General features: G+C 36.5%; 1 protein-coding gene and 1 non-coding gene across 2 annotated transcripts in view; one reads left to right on the top strand and one right to left on the bottom strand.

The window, feature by feature from the left end:
• UBE2D2 (ubiquitin conjugating enzyme E2 D2) overlaps positions 1-23,075 on the top strand; it is a 42,031-nt gene that overhangs the window by 946 nt on the left and 18,010 nt on the right. The gene's annotated exons all lie outside the window — the stretch shown is intronic.
• On the bottom strand, positions 22,840-22,946 carry LOC133062957 (U6 spliceosomal RNA). The gene has a single exon (XR_009694276.1). It is a non-coding gene; the product is annotated as a U6 spliceosomal RNA (small nuclear RNA).

Below are 23,075 nucleotides of genomic sequence, written 5' to 3' on the forward strand. Positions count from 1 at the left end.
TACTTCAGTTTGTAGGAGTGGATTTAATAGAAGGGGTGTTGTCAAGGATAGAGGTAGAAACCTGAACATTTGAAAACCACTGGAGAGAATTTCACAGGTTTCCTTTTACATTCTCTTCGCAAAATGGATTTTAACGCTTAAATTAGGTGATGTTTTCTGGGAGATCCTTTTAATGTAGAAAGGATTTTGCTAGATTTTTCCAATAGAAAAGATTTCTTTGCCCTTTGAAAGGTTATCTGTAGTTGTCTCTACGGAGGTTTTTCTAATATTGCTTCTAGATTATGGACTTGGCTTAAAGTTTAGGGTTTTTTCCCTTCCCTCTAATATTATAACCTCCTATTATCTCTCACTATCTTTTTTACTTAGGGGGAGAAGCGACACTGATGATTTGTTTCGTGTTTGACTTGGCTACTTGGAGAGGCTGTACTAAATCTCTGGCCAGTGAGAAGTAGATCCTGGGATCCATTCTCTAGGATGGGATGGAGATGCAAGGGGGAAGAGAACTAATTTTCACCTTGCATTAAATTCAGTGAAAATGGAGATTTGGTCAGTTTAAACACTTCAGCTCAGCAGTTGGTCCTGGTTTTATTCTTGATCAAAGACCTTTCCTGTGGAATTAATCCCAGTGGTTATTGTAAATTAGGTTAGATCCTCACCAACTTCTTTTGACTTTGATTTCCATCAAATGAAAAAGGGCAGACTTTAGACAGTAAATCTTGTACTAAAGTGAAGCAGGTTATTTGTTAAAGGAAGCTCATCCTCAAGTAGAGATCTCTTGAACCCTTTTAAGGGGCAGGAGCACACTGAGGACAAGTTATGTAAGTAAATAATAGCATTTTTAAGACTTTAAGGAGTTAATAGATTCTTAAGGACTAATTGAGAAGTTATCAACTTGAAATTATACTTACAGAAGATTGTGCACTTTTAAAACCTGAAGAAGAATAAATATAATGTGCAATCACTTACAGATCAAGAGATATAACGTTTAGTCTCTACTCTTAAGTGATATGTGTGTTATGGAGGTTTTTTTAGAGAAGGAAATAGCACTCAAAACATGCATTTTAATCGTCTTCCTTGCCTTCTTTTGAGATACTGCATATTCGCTAGATTTTCTCTAAAAGATACCTTTATTAAAATTTTAGTAAAAATCAAGTGTCTACCATGATTATTTGAACTTTTAAAACTCACTATTAACCTTTTTTCACCTGGTTTGTAACCTAGAACTGTCCTCAAAGTATGGCTCAACTTAGACTGCCAGGGATTTGAAAAATAAACTTATTTTTGGTGTACATACTGGTCAATAAAATTGTGAAAACAAAATGAAGATTTTTTTCCCCCCAAGCATTTTGTAAAACACTAATTTTAAATTGAATACAGACTTAACCTAGATATGTATAAGACCAGTCCTATCTCACCCTCAGCCCTAGTAATGTATCTGCGATGCAATCCCCTAAAAACAGACTTGGCTTACATAATTGGTCTTAGTCTTGAATCTTCCCAGTTACTGAGAAAGTAGTTCTGTTTAAATACCTCTCAACTTCGGATAGCATGGACTACTGCATCTGGGTTCTAATAAAATTTTATTAAGAACAAATACTTTTGACCAAGGCAGCGTCAGGAATTCTGTGTCTTGTGTTTCATTGACACAGGGTAATAGTGTTCTGTGAATCTCACAGTCCTTTAAATGCCATGACTTTTTTGAAAAAAGCTCTTGATGGATTTTATTTTGATAGAAACTTTAAGGTCGTATATGCTTTAACAGAGTTTACCAAAGAGTTTTCATTTTGAACATCCATTATGGTTCCATGCAGGGTTTGGGACCCTTTGGTATTGTTTGTATCTACACCAAATGGCCCCAGTCTGCTACATTTTGAGGTTTTCTGCTGACATTATGGGTCTTCAGCTTTGATTTTGATGCTTTGAGTGCCTGCCTCTAGCAGCACCACCCCCAGCCTTTTTCCAGTTGGCTGCATCTCATCTGTTGTGGGCTGGGAAACCAGATCACTGAGCTTATTAAAATTATGTCTAAAATAAGATCCAGTAGGCTCTGAGTGAAGAGGGCTTCATGTGTTCTGTGAACTGTGTGGTCTGTTTGACTGATCAGAGACCTTTTTTTTTTTTAACTTGCTTCCTGTTTTTCTTCTTTACTTTTGTTATACAGATGCAGGAGGCTTTTTGTGCTCTTACAGTGCGTCAGCATTGAAATACAGGGTAAATTTCTTTATTTTGAGGAAGAGTAAAAGGCTAAATATCATGAGGAATTGGAGACAGACCAAAGTTAGGATACTAAAAGCTCTTAACAATAATAGTGACTTGTACATTTTAATGGTGTCCTGCTAGATATAATTATATTTGGTATACATAGCTTTAATGCCAGGACTATCACTTGATTTACTGTATTTCTATGATTAAAGCATCTTTTAAGTTTCCTGAAAAGCCCAGTCAGTTAATTTTCCAGTAAAATAAAATTTCAAACTCTGATGGCTAGGCAGGTAACCAAAATGAGAGCAAAGGGAATTGGAGGGAACTAGAAATTCCACGTGCTTTTAGAAGAGGGCAGCTGCTATTCAGCTCCCTCCAAGTGTTGCTTTTGCCAGGATCTGTGCCCAAAGTTACCAGATTTTTTTTTTTTTTTCTTTTTTTTTTGAGGGAAGCCACAAAACCAAATTTTTGGCAACCAATTCAAATTAAAAACAAGGACAGCAAAACCAAAAGACACCTCCACACTTTGTTTGGTAGGTACCAGTTTAATGTATGAATTAAAGTTAACAAAAGATTGAGGTTCAGCAAGTAACCAGGAGCGTAAGGATTAAATCATTTGAACCATACTTTCTGTCTTTTTCAAAGTATTGCTTTATTTAATAGGCATAATTAAGTAGTTTTTTTGGGTAAACTTTTAATTAACTTCTTCAGTGAAGTTTTGTATGGTTATGGTTGTAGGAAAAACCAGTTCAGTAGGTAGATTGATCCCAGGCAGATGCTTACAACTTACTCTTCATTGTAATCTGTTTCATGTTATGAATCATCTTTCTGTAGAGTACATACTTTCAAAATATCTAAGATTGCCAGTTACCAAAGGATGATTTTTAAGGATATGGGAAGGGAGTTGTAATATCATAATAGTACTAGTTTTAAGATTACCTTAAAATAGAAGTGTGATATGATACATTACATTAATCTTATCAGAGGTAAGGATTCAGTTAATCCCAGTCAAAATGATGAAACAAATTAGCAAATAGTCTTGTGGAGTATTTGGAACTTTAATATAATAAGTGGTTGACAGAAGATGACTGAATTAGTTATATATTGGAAAGTAGACATCCCTTCTTACTCCAAAAGATAAACTTCTTGAAATCTCTGGGAAGATTTTTTTTTCCTTTAGAAATGATTCTTTGCTTCACAAGGGTTTGTTGAGTTGAGAAACTTTCTTTGGCTCTTTTGGGTTGCTATTTAAATATAATTTAAACAGCCGTCATTAACTTCATAAATCTGGGGGGGGGGGTGGTGTCTAAAGTCTCCCAAAGTATATTACTGTACTGCTGACTGACAAGGAGGAAGTTTTGACAAAGTCCAATTCTAGATATTTTAGTCCAGAGAGAGAAGGCTGCTAAAATATCCTAGGCATTTCTCAGGATAGGAATACCTGACTCATGCTTGATGCTGCCAGCAACCTTTGCAGCCTCATCCCAAAATTGAAGGAGCACACTTGTTTTTTCTGTAGAAATAAAGTTTTGGTGGTTAGGTTCCCAGGCTAACCTTCAAAAATCATGTTAAAAATATGACATAGAAAAATAAAGTACCATTTCTTCTTCTGTATACACAATCAAGTGAGATTTCAAGTAATAGAATCATAAAATTTTAGCTCTGCATCACATCTCAGAGCTATGGCCTAAAAAGTCCATGTGACTTAGTAGGGCTGGATTAAGAATCTGGATTTCTTGACTGCTCAGTGTCTTTTCTGGCAGGCACTGTACCCTTACACAGTCGTTAGGGGTGTAATCCCAGGGAATGCAATTTTTTCTTTTGTTCAAACAATTGAGTATTTATGCTCTGGAACCAGAAGATTTTACCTTCAGCATCTCTTTTTATTGTTGGAGAGGTGTCCATGAATTCGCTTAAAACAATGCAGTTTTTGTTTTGTTTTTCAGTGTTTTAATTCCCATAAAGCAGAAAAATAAGAAACTATGCAAATTTTGGGTGTTCTATCCTCCATATATCTTTCATCATAGTCATCACTCTTCTTCCCTCTTGTCTCTGGGGAAGCTCTGCTTTTCCCATTGCAAGCTAAGTTTTGCTATACATCCTATTCTTTTGCCGGGTCCTTGCTCTCTAATAATTGTCCCTGCTCTCCTAGTTCTGATCTCTTCTTTGACTCCCCTCAGTATCCAAACTTATCTAAGACTTTCCTCATCATAAGAAAAACAAAAAACAAAAAAACTTTACCTCCTCTCCCCAACTAGAGCTGATTCCTTTCCTTCCTCCTCTTTATCTCTTCCATCTCTGACATTTCAGTGCCAAAATTCTTGACAGAATAGTGTATATTCACTGTTTTGGAACTGTTCAGTAAGGTCATTGATGATTACTTAATTGCCAGATTCAGTGGATACCTGTTTTTATTTAATTTCTGTAACAGTTGATGTGATTATTACTTCTTTCCCTCGGCTTCTGATAAACTGTTTCCTCCTTCTGCATATCTAGTGTTCTAATAAAGTTAGTGTTTCCTAACTTTTTTAGAATAATGTTAAATTAATGTTATTGATGGATATAAACAAGAGTTCATGAAATAATGTATACTTGGATTAAAATTGACAGCACACATGACCCCAGATAAATTAACATATCAATATATAATATCACAAGCACAAAAATAGGGAAATTATTTAGAAACAAAATACATTAAGAGGAAACATTGTTCACTGTCATTTTGCTGTAAAGTAACAAAGAAAGAATGGTATTTTAAGAAAATAAAAGGAATCATCATCAGATGCTGCATTAAATGTGTTACTCTTGAGAATTCCCTGTAGTCCATTGATTAGGACCCCTCAATTTCACTGCTCATTTCACACCTACTTTCACCTGGGTTCAGTCACTGGATGAGGAACTAAGATCCTACAGGCTGCTTGGTGTGGCAAAAAAAAAGATGTTACTCTGTGTTGTTTTCATTACAGTATAATGCAAACATTTGTTTTAAACAGGTGCACTGCAGCAAAAGAAAGAATTAAAATTGCATATTTTGCAATATTCATGCAGTTAGACTACTACCAACATTATTGTCTCATGGATAGACAGGTCACTTAACTTAAAAAAAAAAGTTTTCTTTACTTATGTTTATTTTAAAATAATCTGTTATTTTTGGGTTTAAGAAAGGACTCTGCTTTTCATTTAAAACTTCCATATTCTAGCCCATAGGGGCTCAATTGGTATAGTAGAAATATTAGTGTTTAATATGCTTTGATTAAATAACTTCTCAAATATGTTTGAATTATAATAAGTAAAATAAATCACTGAAGTTAAATAGATAATACCCATGGTTAAATGCTGTTTGTGCATCAGAGCATAGACATAATTTGCTTTGTAGTGTGTAAATTTCTTGAGGCATATTACTGCTTTAAATTAGTGTAAATATGTAGTATTTCTTAAACACATGTATTAAAGATAGGTAAAATTTAGGACAAAAATGTTGCCATCGTTATCCCTGTAGTACATGTTAGCATCTCATAAGAAATACTACTGTAGTTGAAACCATTCTCAGAATTATTTTCCTTTAGTCTTTGTGCTTTTCCTTATGCCTTCTCAACACACCCCCTCCTCCTTCTGAATTCTTATTCATCTTTGAATATCCAACAGACCACTTCTCTGTGAACCATGCCCCAGGCATGCAGGCAATAGGGTTCTACTATAGAACTGTTTCTTAGTATATAGACATGATTGATTATTACCCCCTCTAGACTGAATTCTTCTGGGCAAAGTCCCTGTCTTCTTTATATTCCCAGTACCTGACACATAGTAGGCATTCAGTTTTTGCCAGCAGCGTTTAGTGAATGTTAACAGCAAGTAGTATGGTGGAAAAACTAGTAGAATTTTGGAGCTCCATGTCTACTCAGTCATGTTCTAACCCTGTGTGTGTGGCCTTAGGCAAGTTACTTCACTGATTTTCTTTGGTCTCAGCTTCCTTGCCTATAGAATGAGGATAATGTCACATACCTTGCAAGCCTGTGGGGGATGAGTAGAAAGGAAATATGGACCACATAAAAGATAGTTTTTAATATTAATTACCATTGGCTTAATTGCCCAGTAATGTTGACCTGTGAAATTGGTAGAATCTTGAAATCTTAGATGGTGTCAGTGATGTTTTCCATTTCACTTCATTGCCACCACAGTCAAAAAAAGGAAAAAAATGTACACCCTGATGTTGTAAAAATTATGTTTTATAATACTTCTAAATGGAAAAAGGGACTGAATTCCAAATCTTTTCTTCAGTAAACTTCTAACTACTGTTATCTTAATATATTTCCAGCACATGTGATATTTTTGTAAGCCTAGATATAAGAACAATTTTCTTAACATTATCTTGTAATAGAAGTATCTGCTTCTGTCCTTTGAGCATATAACCACCCCCCCCCCACTTGCACCTGTTTAAATCATAGCACTCCTTCATCAACTTTTTAAGGGCCTATATCAGATTAAAAAATTTGAAATCAAAGCTGAATTTTACAGAAGCCACAGTGATAATAGTTTAGAAATAGATTTCTTAAAATAATAGTATACTAATGGGAGTGAGTGCTTTTCTTTAGATTAAATGTCCTCATGTACACCAGCTGTATCAACTTCATTCAATTCAGTTCAGTCGCTCAGTCGTGACTCTTTGCGACCCCATGAAGCACAGCACGCCAGGCCTCCCTGTCCATCACCAGCTCCCGGAGTTTACTCAAACTCATGCCCATCGAGTCGGTGATGCCATCCAGCCATGTCATCCTTTGTTGTCCCCTTCTCCTCCTGCCCCCAATCCCTCCCAGCATCAGGGTCTTTTCCAATGAGTCAAGTCTTCCCATGAGGTGGCCAGAGTATTGGAGCTTCAGCTTCAACATCAGTCCTTCCAATGAACACCCAGGGCTGATCTCCTTTAGGATGGACTGGTTGGATCTCCTTGCAGTCCAAGGGACTTTCAAGAGTCTTCTCTAACACCATAGTTCAAAAGCATCAATTTTTCGGCGCTCAGCTTTCTTCCCAGTCCAACTCTCACATCCATACGTGACCACTGGAAAAACCATAGCCTTGACTAGTTGGACTTTTGTTGGCAAAGTAATGTCTCTTCTTTTTAATATGCTGTCTAGGTTGGTCATAACTTTGCTTCCAAGGAGTAAGCGTCTTTTAATTTCATGGCTGCAGTCACCATCTGTAGTGATTTTGGAGCCCCCCAAAATAAAGTCTGACACTGTTTCCACTGTCTCCCCATCTATTTCCCATGAAGTGATGGGACCAGATGCCATGATCTTAGTTTCAACTTCATAGGGCTGCTGTAATAAATTACACAGTAAATTACTGAGTGGCTTAAAACAGCAGAAATCTATTCTCTAACAGTTTTGGAGGCCAAAAATCCAAAATCAGCATACCAGCAGAGCCACACACCCTCTGGAAGCTATGTGGGAGAATCCTCCTTCCTTCTTCCAGCTTCTGGTGACTGTAAGCATTCCTTGGTTTGTGGCCACATCTCTTCAGTCTGCCTTCATCTTCACACTACTTTCTCTGTGTGCGGTTTCTCTTTTGTCTTTTAAAAGGATATTTAGGGCCCATCCAGGTAATCTAGGATGATCTTATCTCAAGATCCTTAATTTTAAGTATGTTTACAAAGACCCTTTTTCTAACTAAGGTAATGTTTATAGGTGATAGGAATTAAGATGTGTCACATATCATTTTGAGGAGCATTCAATGCAGTGTACCGTCTAATCCCCAAATTCTAATAAATGACTGTTTTAGATTGTAGTAGCCTTTAGGCTTTTCTGTTTTTAACTTTCTAAAATTCTGAAACAATCTCAGACCTACAGGGAGTTGCAAATACAATACCTAGAACCTCTTTTTCTTTAACCATTTCAGAGTAAGGTACCAACATGATGACTCATCAACCCCAAATACTTTAATGTGTGTTTCTTACAAACATGGACATCAAAATTAGGAAATTTCCATTGAAATATTACTGCAGTCTAATCCTCAGACCCCGTTTAAGTTTTGCCAGTAATGTGCTTTACAGAAAAGGATCCAGTCCATAGTTACTCGTTTAGTTTCCTTCGGTTCCTTAGTCTCTCCTTTGCTTCAATGGCCTTGACACTTTTAAAAGATTAGAGTCCAGTTATTTTGTAGAATGTCCCTCAGTTTGTGTTTTCCTGTTATTTACTCAAGATTAGGTTTAGGTCATGCATCTTTGATAGGAATGTCACAGAAGCATTACTGTTTCCATCTCTGCATCCTATGAAGTGATGCGTGATTTTGGTTCAGTTTTCTTTATTCCATCCTGTCAGGTACTATTCAATTTTAGTTTGACCCATTATGGAGAATTTTCACTTCCATCACTTGATTAAGGGGATATCTACCGGGGTTTCATACTATGAAGTTACTTTTTTTCTCCTTTATAATGAATAAATAATTTGTTCAGAGACACTTTGAATATATGTATGTCTTCTTTTTTTTTTTTAATTTATCTATTGCTGCAAGAGAAAATACCCTAAAACTTAGCTGCTTAGAGCTGGGTGGTTCTGGCTCAGGGTCCCGTGGTTGTTGGTAGATCTCAGTTCTTTATGGGTTGCTGGACTTACGGACTTATTTCCTCCCCACAGATGTTTCTCCCACTGAGGGCTGCCTGACTGTACTTAGGACATAGCACTGGGTTTCCTCAGAGTGATCTGTGAGAGAGAGAGCAGCCAAGTGAAAGCTGTAGTATCTTTTATTAACTTAATCTCAGAAGCAACATACCATGACTTCTATGTTCTGTTGGCCTCACAGATTACCCCCGGGACAATGTGGGAGGGAGGATTACATAAGGGTGTGAATACTAGGAGTTAAAGATCACTGGGAGCCAACTTGGGTACCTCGCGGTTACTCAGAAATTTTAATTTATTCACTTAAAAATTTATATTTGTGTAGACTCATGCTTTTTTTTAATTCATGTGAATTATACTAGTTGACTATCATTTACTGTAATGCTCAACTTGTCCCCAGTTTGCTTTTTTCCCCATCAGTTGAGCACTTCTTTAAGTTCTGGCACAAAAGATGTTTCCTGCTTTTTCTTACACTTTCCCTGCTCTGGCTCTGTAATCATCTAGGTATGCTTTTGGAATCTGTTTCCACACTTTCTCAGTGTAATTAGTGGATGTAGCTAGGGAGTATGTGAATGTGTAGATTTGCTTTTCTCTTTGTGTATCAGAGACCATGAATTCACACTAATGCATCTTAATTCCAGTCCAGTACCATAGGGTTCATCGTGTATTTTTTCTTTTCAATATTGACATTCCTTTTCTTACAGTGAAAAACTTAGCTTTCGTTAATGTAATTACTCATTTGATCAGTTCCTCTGTGTATAATCAACTTCCCATTGCTGTGGCCCACCTGCGTAGATACTGTTCTTTGCTCCCCTCTCTCCTAGGGTTGCCCTTCTTAACTCTGTTCTTCCTGACTTGTACATCCTGCACTGAGTTATGCCTATCCCAGTGTGGATAGCCCCACTATTTTTAAAAAACAAATTAAAATATAGGACTTATGTGACATAAATATTTAGATTAAAAACTGTTTAAAATAGTAGTGCTAGTTGTTTTTTAAAACAGATATGGAAAAATCAAGTCTAGTGACTGACCACATAGCACTTTTCCCAGTTAGACAATATGGCATTTTCTTGTAGCCCTTTTTTGAAAAGACTAAAACCATAATTTTAGTTTAGTGTTATGAAACAATTTTGGTAATTCTAGAAGCCCGTGTAAACTCATCTCCATTCTTAAAATAATTGAAAGCAATAATAATTTAAAATCCTGAAGCTTAATCTTTTATTATGAAAGTTTTAGATACTGATAATGACCAACACCTAGGCACTTATATCCAGCTTAAGATTCAGACCTACCTAATTTAGCTCCAGTGTTAAACATTAATCAAGAACCATGGCTTCTCTTGGTAATTTATGAGCTTGAAATCTTTGCATATATTCAGAAATATTCATGTTTCGCTAAAGGTACATTGTTGTTAGTGATGGGGAATTATTTGTGCAACCTCCTCTACTTTACCCATTATATCAAGGCAGTAATATATCATCACTGAGGTTATAGCAGGTCGGTTTCCTGAGGTTACATACAACATTAATACAAGGCTAAGAAAATTGTTCAAACTTTGAGGAACAAGTAACAATGTATTGGCATTTGAATCATGAACATGACTTGAATCTCAGAGTCTGAGGTAGGACCACCAGTGATAGCACTCTTTTTACTTTTATAATCAGTATTTTCATTATCTTCTAGCTTCTGTTAAGTCCAAAACTATTCTAATTTGTGATCCTATATATGTGACGACTTTCCTTTCTGGAAGCTTACAGATTTTCTTTGTCCCCAGTATTGTGAAATTTCCTGATGTTTTTGGTACGTAGGTCAATTTTCATTTATTTTGCTTGACATTCAGTTGGTCTTTTTGGGTCTGTCTGTGTGGATTTGCTTATTCTGGACATTTCATAGAATCGTACAGCATGTGACCTTTTGTATCTGGCTTCTTTCATTTAGGCAGTGTTTTCAACATTATCCAAGTTGTAGCGTGTATCGGTACTTAATTCCTTTTTCTGACTGAATAATATTCCATTTTATGAATATACCATGTTTTCTTTTTCCATTTATCAATTGATGGGCATTTGGTTTGTTTTAATTTTTTAACTATTAAGAATAATACTGCTGTGAACATTTATCTTCAGATTTTTGTGTGAACATATGTTTTCATTCCTCTTGGATATATACCTAGGAGTGAAATTGCTGGATCATATGGTAATTTTATTTTAAATTTTTAAAATTATTTCCTTCTAAGAGTTTTTTAGCTATAACTCTTATATTTAGATCTTTGATCTGTGTTTTCCAATTTTTAATTTTTGTAAAATACATATAAAATTTGCCATTTTCACTATTTTTAAATATACAGCTCATTGCTAGTAAGTGTATTTGTATTGTTGTACAGCCATTGCTATCTCCAGAATTCTTCATTTTTCAAAAGTTACCTATTAAGCAATGACTCCTCATCTTTCTCCCTAGCCTTTAAACACCCACCATTGTACTTTATTTCTCTATGATTTTGACTTGGTTACTCATGGAAATAGAATCATACAGTATTTCTCTTTTTGTGACTGATTTATTTCACTTAGCACAGTGTCCTCAAGATTCATCTATACTGTCAGAATTTCCTTCCTTTTTAAGGCTACTAAAGTATTCTGTTGTTGTGTATATACCATATTTGCCTATCCATTTATCTGATGTTGGACATTTGGGTTATTTACACATTTTAGCTCTTCTGAGTAATTCTGCAGTCAGCATGGGTGTATCTTTAAAAGACCCTCCTTTCGGTTATTTTGGGTATATACCAAGAAGTGGAATTGCTAGATCATATGGTAATTATTTTTTAATTTTTGAGAAACTACCATATTGTTTTACACAGTGGCTCTACTGTTTTACATTCAGCCCCTGCTCCCCCGCCCCTTGTGATGCACAAGGGTTTCAATTTCTCTACATCCTCACCAGCACTTATATTTTCTGCTTTTGGTTGGTTGGTTGGCCCTCCCCCCCTTTTTTTTTAAATAGTAACCATCCTGATGGAGTGAGATGGTGGTCTTTGATCCATTTTAAGTTAATTTTTGTGTGGTAAGCATCTAAGTTCATTTTTGCATGTGAATATCCAGTTGTCTTAGCACCATTTGTTGAAAAGATCGTTCTTTCCCACACTGAATTGTTTTGGCAGCTGTGTCAAAAACCAATTGGCCATAGATATACGGGTTTATTTCTGGACTCTCAATTCTGTTTCATTGATCTGTATGTCTTTTCTTATGTCAGTACCATACTGTCTTGAATACTGTAGCTTTGTATTAAGTTTTGAAATTAGAAACTGTGACTCCTCCAACTTTGTTCTTTTTCGAGACTGTTTTGTGTTTTTAGATCCCATCCATTCCCTATGAATTTTAGGTTCTGCTAGTTGTTGTGTGTGTGTGTGTTTTGTTTTTTTTTTTATGGCAGTTGGAATTTTGATGGAGATTGTATGGAATCTACAGATAAATTTGGGAAGTATTTGAGCTAGTTTTCCTATATTTTCTATTTTCCATCTTTATCTTTTATCTGTTTTTTGGAAAGACTTTCTCAGATTGTTTGTCTGCTTGCTTGTTTTAAGGATTTTCCTCTTATTTCCTAGAAGCAATAGCTTCTCTTAGCTTTAAGGATATTCATGATAGTTTTTCTTTTAACTTTTTCTTCTCCCTGCATGGTCTTTGCTTTTTCCTGCTTCTTTTTTTCTTCACATTGTTTTGGTCTTTATCTTTCATGTTGAGTGATGTTGAAGATGGCCAGTTTCTTTCATTGTTGTTGTTTATCCTTATTTTAGAATAGGGCATTAAAAAGCTGATTAAAGGGTCTGAGCATATGGGAGTGAGGTTTGGCAACTGTGAAACTCTATGGTTTGCTGGCAGGGCTATTCTCCAGATGAATCACTGATGTCAGTGAGTCATATAGCTCTTTATTTTGTGCCGGTCAAGTTTTTCTTGAGAAGGGTCTTTTCATCTCCTGCCTGGAACGTACAGGTCAAGCTTCCCATGTTTTCAGGACATTGTGTGTATGTTTTCAGGACAAAGTGTGTATGTAAATATTCACTTAACCTTCTGATTTCCATACATCATTCATGCCATTAACTATGCTTAGTGTCTGTGAGTTCTGAGACCTTATGTTTTATCCTCTCTGGAGAACAAACCTCTGGTTTGCTTGGATGGAAAGGACATTCACTGGTAGAATCAGGGAAGTGATCTAGATGTCATTTTTAGTTTTAAGTTATTTTCAGATTTTTACCCATAAACAACATATAATACTGCTTTGGATGTTGTCAGTTTACATAGATGTTATGGAAATGTCTACATTTTAAATAGCATGCATTTTCAATGAATAGAAATATTCCACCAATATATTTTAAAATTTATAGATTCTCCCTATAATAGATATTTTGTTTCCAAGTTTTTATTAGTAAAGATTGCCTTGATGCATGTAGGTGAGAGTTTCTCTTTCTAGTCAGTAGGATTGTTTGGTTGTAGAGAGAGGCTCTTTATTTTTGCAAGATAATGCCAAATTAACTTTTTTCTTTAAAATTTTTCATTATTTTGAACATAATTTTGAACATTATTTTGAACGCTATATAAAGGTACAAAAAAGTGGAGTCGCTCAGTTGTGTCTAACTCTGTGACCCCATGAACTGTAGACCCCCAGGCTCCTCCATCCATAGGATTTTCCAGGCAAGAATACTGGAGTGGGTTGCCATTTCCTTCTCCAGGGGATCTTCCCGACCCAGGGATCCAACCCGGGTGTCCCACATTGCAGGCAGACTCTTTATCATCTGAGACACCAGGTGTCTAATAAATTTCAGTGAAAATTTCAGACATATCCAAACATTCAGTGGTCTACAATATATCACCATGTTTTTTGTGTATATTCTTTTGTGTTTATTTTGTGTTTATTCTTGATTACCCATCATTTTGTGTTTATTCTTGATTACCTCTTCCACCCACCCTTCTGGATTATTTCAAACTCAACCCCAAATGTCATATCATTTTATCTGTAAATAATTCAGAATGTGTTACTTAGAGATAATGCATTGGTTCTCCGTAGGGATAGTTTTGCTTACCAGGTGATGTTTGGCATTGTAAACATTTTTCATTGTCGCAGCTGGGAGGCTACTGGGGACTACTGGCATCTGGTAGATAGAGACCAGGGAGCTACTGAACATCCTGCAATGTGTAGGACAGCCCCCACAACAAAGAATTATCCTGCCCCAAATGTCAGTCATTTCCCAGATTGAGAAATCCTGAGATAAGGAAGTCTGAGGTACATTCAGTGGTTCTTCCTGTATATATTTCTAAACACATGCTGTTGTATTACACAAAGATTTAATTTCTGGGAATTGTAACTCTAAAAGAACAAGCACTTTAAAAGTCATACAAAACTCCTGTGAATCTTAGTATCTTTATGTGACTGATAAAAGTATTGGATATTTACATATTTTTTAAATAGTTCATGAATATTATTTGGTGTTATAAAGAACCCTGGGCAATATAGTGAAATGTCAGTTCTGAAGGGATGTGGATCACTTGAAATAAACTACTTTTGTCATGACGTTACACCTTTTTTGGGCCAGTAACTTTCAGTAGCAGGGTAGTTTGGGGTGGGGGTTGTGTGTGTGTTTGTTTTCCAGTATGTTGCAGGATTAGAAATTGGTATTGTTTTGCTGAGAATTTGCTGTGGTAGTAATTGTTGGAAGGATCTATCATTGAGTCGTCTTATATTTAGAGGCTGCATAGGGATATTTATCAGTTAGTTTTGCTGTATAACATGATTCCAAAACATAAAACAGTAGTGATTTATTTCTTAGGATTCTGGATTGACTTGAAGGTTTTGTTTCATGTGTTATCAGCCAGGGTTATTCTTGTGGCTGTGTTCAGGGTTAGAAGGTCCAAGAAGATCTCTCTCATGTGACTGGGGCCTTGATGCTGACTTGGCTGCAGTGTGCACCACTGTCCCCCAAATGGCCTTTCCAGCAAGAAAGCCTGGACCTCCTGTGTGGTGGCTTAGAGCTGCTGTGGTGGAAAGAGCAGAAAGAAAAGCCGTCAAGTCTCTTCCACCCTAGACTTGTAACTGACGCAGTGTCATATTTGCTTAATTTTTTTTTGGTCGAACAAGATCCAAGGCCAGCTGGGATTCAAAGGGAAAGGAAATAGACTACTTCCTAATAAGAGAAGTGGTATGTTCTTACAGAGAGGGAAAAATTGTTGGCATCCATCTTTGGAGATTATTTACTGCAGGAGAAGTTGTAGTAAGCGTTGTCTTATACTAACATGTTTACTTCTTGGATAAGGTCACTTGTTAAATGCATTTAATTCTGTAGTAGTAGAATTTTGCTTCTTTGGATTCATTAAAAACAGTTCTGAATGGTTGGGTAATACTAAGTTATTAATAACATTTTTTCCAGTTTTAATTCAGAGAAGTTTTTTATGAAGATTTGTTTGGCCAATCAATAGGAGGAGGGAGGAAGGGAAGAGTAGAGGGGAAGGGAAAGGCTTGTTGGATGTGAAATGTAAAAATGTGGTTGTTTTGAGGAGAGGTATAACCATTTACTTGGGGGTTTGTCTTTTCCTGTTAAAATAACCTAAGTTGCTTTGTTTATTTGCTTTATTGAGAGATAATTGACATATAACATTGTGTAAGTTTCTTATACAGTGTGAACTTGATATTTACATAGTGTAAAAAGATTACCACGATAGTGTTAGCTAACACTGCCATCATGTCCCATAATTACTTCTTTTCTTTTGTGGTGGGACCATTTTAAGATCTTCTCTCTTAGCAAATTTCAAATATATAATACAGTATTCTTAACTATAATTGCCATGTGCATTAGATCCCCAGAACTTATTTATCTAATAACTAGAAGTTTGTACTCTTGTTATAGGGACACATAATTTTATACTACCAGTATTATTCTTTCTAAGACTGGCACATAACTCATGATCTTGATAACATAAGGCTGACTAGGCTATGCTTTTTTTTTTGTTTTCTACTTGATTCATAATGTTTTCATACTTTTCCTGTTACCATACCAAAGAACAACTTCTGCCTGCTACCTCCTCTTTGTTAAAAAAGTGCTCTCAGAATCCTCAAGTAACACCACTATAATGACTATATAGGTTAAACATTCTTGGTAGGTTATTTGGTCAGATTTGCCATATCAGAAACTGCTTAGGAGAACTATGCTTTGTTGTTAACATCAGGAATATAAAATGTTTTTGAAGCAGGTAATAGTACCAGACTTTCCTCCAGCCTAACTTTGGATTTGAATTTTCTGTCTGGCCCTCCCCCAATCTTTGCTGCAGACAAAATGGAAATACTTTTATACTGCAAACTTCATCATAGCAAAAAGGAAACTGTTCTTTTCTCTTATTGTCCTGATACTATAGTACCTTCCCCAAGATAGTAGTACATGTTTCTATTATTGTGTAGCATATAGTTGATTAAATGGCATCTCAAGTGATTTTAATGTGGACAGAGAACTCTCCTGTCTCTAGGCTAACCTAAAATGTAACTTTGAAAAGACATTTCTTCAGATATATTCACGCTTTGGTTAATACTGTTTAGTGTCATGTTTTGGAGGTTGGACTGTTCCTGAGAGGTGGACAAGTCATTTTTTATCTGTCTTTATAGTTGTTCTAAAATACAGTGCCAAGCAAGTATGTAGCAAGTCATCTAGCAGAGTACAATTTAAATTTACTTGACTTTTGGTCACATCTTATAGAGATTTTAGTCTGTAGGAAGACTGATTTAACTGTGGATAGATTCATCGTCTTGAACAGGTGGTGCAGTGGTAAAGAATCCACCTGCTAATGCAGTAGATACAGCAGACTTGGGTTCAGTCCCTGGGTCCAGAAGATCCCCTGGAGAAGGAAATGGCACCCCACTCCAGTATTCTTGCCTGGAAAATTCTATGGATAGAGGAGGCTGGTGGGCCACAGTCCATGGGATCACAAAGACTGGGACATGACTGAGCAACTGAGCACACATGCTGATTCATTGTCGTGAACTCCCTGAGTTAGTGTTAGAGAACTCATGAAACAGAAGCTGTGCTTTGGAAGAGTGAAGAGTAAAGTCCATGGAAAGTGTTATTTTTAAGTTTCGAGGATTTACAGTCCTGTGGTGGTTTACTCACTAAGTTGTGTCCGACTCTTATGACTCCATGGACTGTAGCCTGCCAGGCTCCTCTGTCCATGGGATTCTTCAGGCAAGAATGTTGGAGTGGGTTGCATTTCCTTCTCCAGGGGATTTTCCTGACCCAGGGATCAAACCCGGGTCTCCTGCATTGCAGGCAGACTCTTAACCAACTTAACTAAACAAGGGAAGCCCTAGTTAAATAGTATTTATATATTTCACATCTGAGTACCAGAACTTAACCATATGCTACTACTAAAAATAGTACATGTGAATTATTTTAGGGGTATGTGGGGTCTCATGGTTTTATGGAGTATGAGAAAAAGAATGTCGTTTTTAACTCTTTTTAAGGTCCTTGTTGTCCTGCCACTTTTAAGTAGCCTAGAAGCACACCAAGATAGTGATAGCATCATTTATTTCCCCATTTTCTTAGACTTTGGACTGTGGTACATGGTGATTAGTGCCATAAGAGTTCTTTAGGTTTCTAGTTTGCTGTGTAGTTGTTAACTGAGGTGGAATCCACTGGTGTAGATTCTGGTTATTTGAATGCCAAGAATGGAGCTCTTTTCTTAGTATTTCAGTGTTTTCTTCTGAGCTTAGTGCTGAAATTTTTTGGCATATGTAATAAGCACATAGACTCTTCCTATCTCCTTGGCTATATGCCAGGCTCATTTTGGAAATAGAGTGTGGAAGAGCACTGACCACTGCCTCAGTAACTGAAAGGAGAGGTAGTTTCAGATACTGACCGAGACCCTGTGTGGAGTCTGACCTAACCTGACCAACCATCATCAGCTCCAAGAGCAAGAAACCACTACTTGCCTGTTTTGCTTCTGGTACCATTTGTACCTCCTTAATATTTTTGTCCCCTTACTTATTACAGAATTAGTCTTCTGGAAGACTTATGATTTTCCTATCATAACTGTCATTTACTCAGGCACTTTCTACTTTGTCCTTGATTGCCAAAATTCTAAACTTGTTCTTTGTTAGGTATTTATAGGGTCCCGTGGCTGCAGTATTAGACTATTACTGCCTTCTCAAGTGCCTTACTTCATTAAATCTAAGATGCTATCCATTGAAAGATGTAGAAGCAGTGAAGTCGCTCAGTCGTGTCCGACTCTTTTGTGACCCCATGGACTGTAGCCTACCAGACTCCTCCGTCCATGGGATTTTCCAGGCAAGGGTACTGGAGTGGATTGCCATTTCCTTCTCCAGGGGATCTTCCCAACCCAGGGATCGAACCCAGGTCCACCCGCATTGTGGGCTTCTAGGAAACCTGTCTCTCAGCACATTTAAGTGAAGGCTAAAGGTGCATGTGGTGGAAGAGTGCATAGAACATTCCAAGCAAACTGTTCCTGGAGTCTTGAACTAGTTGACATTTAAAAGCTAATTGATTATGAAAAAGCTTTGAAATGAGTAAATGGTAGTTCATATAGGTAAAATAAGGTCTTGAAAAGGTTCTTGATCCTCAGTAATGATCAAAGAATTGTCTTTAATTAGAACATTTTCGTCTAAGTGGTTATTGCTGAAGTGCTCAAAGAAATGAACTCCTTATTCTCCGTTGTTACCCAGTCTCACTCAAAACACCTATTCCATTCACGTTCAGTAATTAAATCTGAATATATTTTGTCACTACAGACTTTCTATTTCCTGGCACTGTAGGTGATTAGGCTGAATTGAACTGGACTTCATCTTGGAAGTTGTTAATGTGCTTTTGTTTATCGTCTCATTTGCCAGTGTTTGAACGCCAGTTCTGCTTGATATTGTGCTAGACATTCATTCATCTACTCATTTAGACATTTGCGTGTCTCTTAAGTTCCACTCTGGAAAATGTAAAGATTATATTATACCTTGTCTCTAATTCAAGGAATTTAGAAGTATTACAGGGGTAGCGTTAAGGGTACACATAAATTTTGATAGTTGTGGATAAAAAATTGATCGTATTACTATACCATATGATACTAGATTTGTATAGTATAGTTAATAGTAAGCTGCTTGGAGAAAGAAGGAAGTCCCTGGGAAAGAAGATTTTTTTTCATCCTAAAAAAGCAGTATATGGACAGTAATCTTTTAAAGTGAAAGTATTTAATGTTGATGTGTTTTAAAATCATAACTGCTATTGTGAAGATAGATGAAAGTGAACTGGGGCCTAGCCTTTTTAAAGCAATTTTTTAACCTCAGATTCATAATTATGTTAATCACATGCATTGTCAGAATTTCATATTGGTTCTCCTTTGTGTGCCAAAACAAATATGAATCCTTATAACTCAGCTGTAATTTATTTTATAGAAATTTCAGGGAATTCACTGGTTGTATAAGCTTTCTATATTTGCAAACTTTTAGTACAACAGATAGAATTATATAAATGACAAATTTTGCTAATATCTTTATATAGCGTATCACTTCCCCTTTAAAAGATACGTGCTTCCTGCCCCCCCCCCCCTTTTTATATAGAAAAAGTATTTTAAGCCAGAAACACATCCGCTATATATTTGATCACTACTGGAAGCTATCAACATTGTCACACAAATAGCGCTTATAAGGATTTCCTGGAACTAGACAAAAGTAACTTCAAACAAACAAACAAAAAAAAAACCTGTCTTTAAAAATTAATAAAAATATGTGATTGCCTTAGAAAGGAAATTTATGTTGTATTAACTATATTTGAAAAGCTATTCATAATGCTCTTTCTCTTACTATAAACATTCTCAAAACATTTTGATCACAATGTTATTAATGTACTTAATACCACTGAACTGTATACTTTAAAATGGAAAAAAAAATGGACAAGATGGTAAATTATATGTTTGTATATTTTACCACACACAAAAAACCACACTGAAGTAATTTATAGTCCAGATTGAGGGGGAGGGGACGACAAGGTATAGATAACTTTAGGACAGTATTAGTCATGTTGGGTAGATTTCTCTATGTCATGTTTAAAAGTCTTTTATTCTACAACAAAAAAAAATTTGGGGGGATAAAAAGTGTTCTTGGTTCCTTCAGACTTATTTCTGACTTTCCCACAGACATTAGGCATTTTGTGAGAATAAAATCTTGGTGGGGAACATGTCATTGGAACAGTGGGCCACAGAAAGAAGCAAAGCCTGGTTCTGTGCCCAAACAATAGTGTTGCCTTTATTTCCCAAATTGATTTGACCCTTAAACCTATAACCAAACCATGCTTTTTTAGTTTTAACTTCATTGTTTTATAGATAAGGGAGTTCTAATCTGGAGAAGTGGAATGACTTGTTTAAAGTTACCTAAAAGCAGAATAATAAAACATCAACGGATGTTAAGGCTTGGGAAAGACTGACTTCTGCCTGTTGCCCCTGCTGATATCAGCAGGAACATAAACAGTTGTAGAATAACCATTATAATCCTTACGAAGCCAATTTTCATTTAACATAATTAATTACACATGAGATGGTTAGTTTCCAGTATTTACAGAAGGCTTGTCAGATAGTGGTGAATGAAGATTCAGATGGCGGATAGTTTCTATCATGTTCATCTCTATGTTCTTAGATGTTGGCAGATGAATTGACCTCTTGGTTAAGCATGCTGTAGGAATAATTTTCCCATCTCTAGGCAGTGATTGGGTTTGCAAGTTCCAGTGTGTTGAACAGTACACTTATTTTTGCCTGGGTGTATGGGTTGAGGAAATAATTTTTAAAAACCCATACATAATCAAAGGCTTTGGTACACAGTTAAGAAAGAGGAGGGGTACTTATTATTTATAGGGCTTCCCTGGTGGCTCAGTGGTTAAGAATCCGCCTGTAATGCAGGAGACACCTGCGGGAGACATGGGTTCAATCCCTGGGTTGGAAAGATCCCCTGAAGAAGGAAATGACAACCCATTCCAGTATTCTTGCCTGGACCATGAACAAGAGGAGCCTGGCAGGCTGTAGTCCATGGAGTTGCAAAAGAGTTGAACACGACTTGGCAACTAAACAACAGCTTGTTATTTAAGTCAAAGGAGTGTTTAGTTGCAAAAACTCATGTGTATACAAGAATGTGGGTATAAATATTTACCAAAACATTATAATAGTGAAAAATAGGAGATAAATATCTGTCACCTAAAGAAAGGAAACACTGTGGTTTAGGCACCCACTAGCAAAATAAACAGTGTAAAAAGGAACAAACTAGATCTTCATGGAAAAATATTAATGTCTTACTATGTTGAGGGAAAAGCAAAGTATAGAAGAATACATGCCATGTAACACTTCTTAAATAAAAGTTTAAAAACATGATAATAAGACTATGTTGTTTATGGACACATAAAAATGTATGTAAGTATGCAAGAGAATGATAAATTCTAAATTCAAGGTAATCATTACTTTGGAGAGGAAAACACTGAGGACTTCTTAAAGATCTAGTTTGATCTAGCAGTGTTTAGATTGCGCTAAGCTGAGTAAAGGTCAGTTTTCATTCCAATCCCAAAGAAAGGCAATGCCAAAGAATGTTCATACAACCACACAATTGAAGTCATCTCACACGCTAGCAAAGTAATGCTCAAAATTCGCCAAGCCAGGCTTCAATAGTACATGAACCGTGCGTGAACTTCAAGATGTTCAAGCTGGATTTCGAAAAGGCAGAGGAACCAGAGATCAAATTGCCAATATCCGCTGGATCATCAAAAAAGTAAGAGAGTTCCAGAAAAACATCTACTTTTGCTTTATTGACTATACCAAAGCCTTTGACTGTGTAGATCACAACAAACTGGAAAATTCTTAAAGAGATGGGAATACCAGCTCAGCTGACCTGCCTCCTGAGAAATTTGTATGCAGGTCAAGAAACAACAGTTAGAACTGGACATGAACAACAGACTGGTTCAAAATTGGGAAAGGAGTACATCAAGGCTGTATATTGTCACCCTGCTTATCATATGCAGAGTACATCATGTGAAATGCTGGGCTGGATGAAGCCCAAGCTGGAATCAAGATTGCCAGGAGAAATATCAATAACCTCAGATATGCAGATGATACCACCCTTATGGGAGAAAGTGAAGAATTAAAGAGCCTCTTGTTGAAAGTGAAAGAGGAGAGTGAAAAAGTTGGCTTAAAACTCAGCATTCAGAAAACTAAGATCATGGCATCTGGTCACATTACTTCATGGCAAATAGATGATGAAACAATGGAAACTGAGAGACTATTTTTTGGGGTTCCAAATTCACTCAGATGGTGACTGCAGCCATGAAATTAAAAGATGCTTGCTCCTTGGAAGAAAAGCTATGACAGCATAGCTAGACAGCATATTAAAAAGCAGAGACATTACTTTACCAACAAAGGTCCATCTAGTCAAAGCTATGGTTTTTCGAGTAGTCATGTATGGATGTGAGAGTTGGACTATAAAGAAAGCTGAGTGCCGAAGAATTGATGCTTTTGAACTGTGGTGTTGGAAAAGGCTCTTGAGAGTCACTTGGACTGCAAGGAGATCCAACCAGTCCCTCCTAAAGGAAATCAATCCTGAATATTCATTGGAAGGACTGATGCTGAAGCTGAAACTCCAATACTTTGGACACCTGATGTGAAGACCCTGATGCTGGGAAAGATTGAAGGCGGGAGGAGAAGGGGACGACAGAGGATGAGATGATTGGATGGCATCACCAACTCAATGGACGTGAGTTTGAGTAAACTCTGGGAGTTGGTGATGGACAGGGAGGCCTGGTGTGCTGCAGTCCATGGGGTCGCAACGAGTTGGACACGACTGAGTGACTGAACTGAACTGAAGCTGAGTAATAGGTTTGTGCTGGATATTTTCTGTAGTCTTAGTTGACTTGAATTTTTTAAAAAGATTATAGACATTAATCTCAAATAAGATTACTACTTCTGCTTATACTCAGTTCAGGGAAAGATTGCTATTGATACATTTTCTTTTCTTTTTTTTTTTTTTAAATGTGGAACGCTTCATGAATTTGCGTGTCATCCTTGCACAGGGGCCATGCTAATCTTCTCTGTATCGTTCCAATTTTAGTATATGTGCTGCCAAAGCCAGCACGCTATTGATACATTTTCATCAATTTGTCTTTAAAATAGAAGGCAGCATTATTAAGAGGGAAATAGAAAATATTGGAGAGCACCAAGGGATTAAGTCTATCAGTACCAGATATAAAAGATTCTATAATTT

Source organism: Dama dama, chromosome 9 (genome assembly GCF_033118175.1).
Source record: "Dama dama isolate Ldn47 chromosome 9, ASM3311817v1, whole genome shotgun sequence".
Taxonomy (NCBI): Eukaryota; Metazoa; Chordata; class Mammalia; order Artiodactyla; family Cervidae; genus Dama; species Dama dama.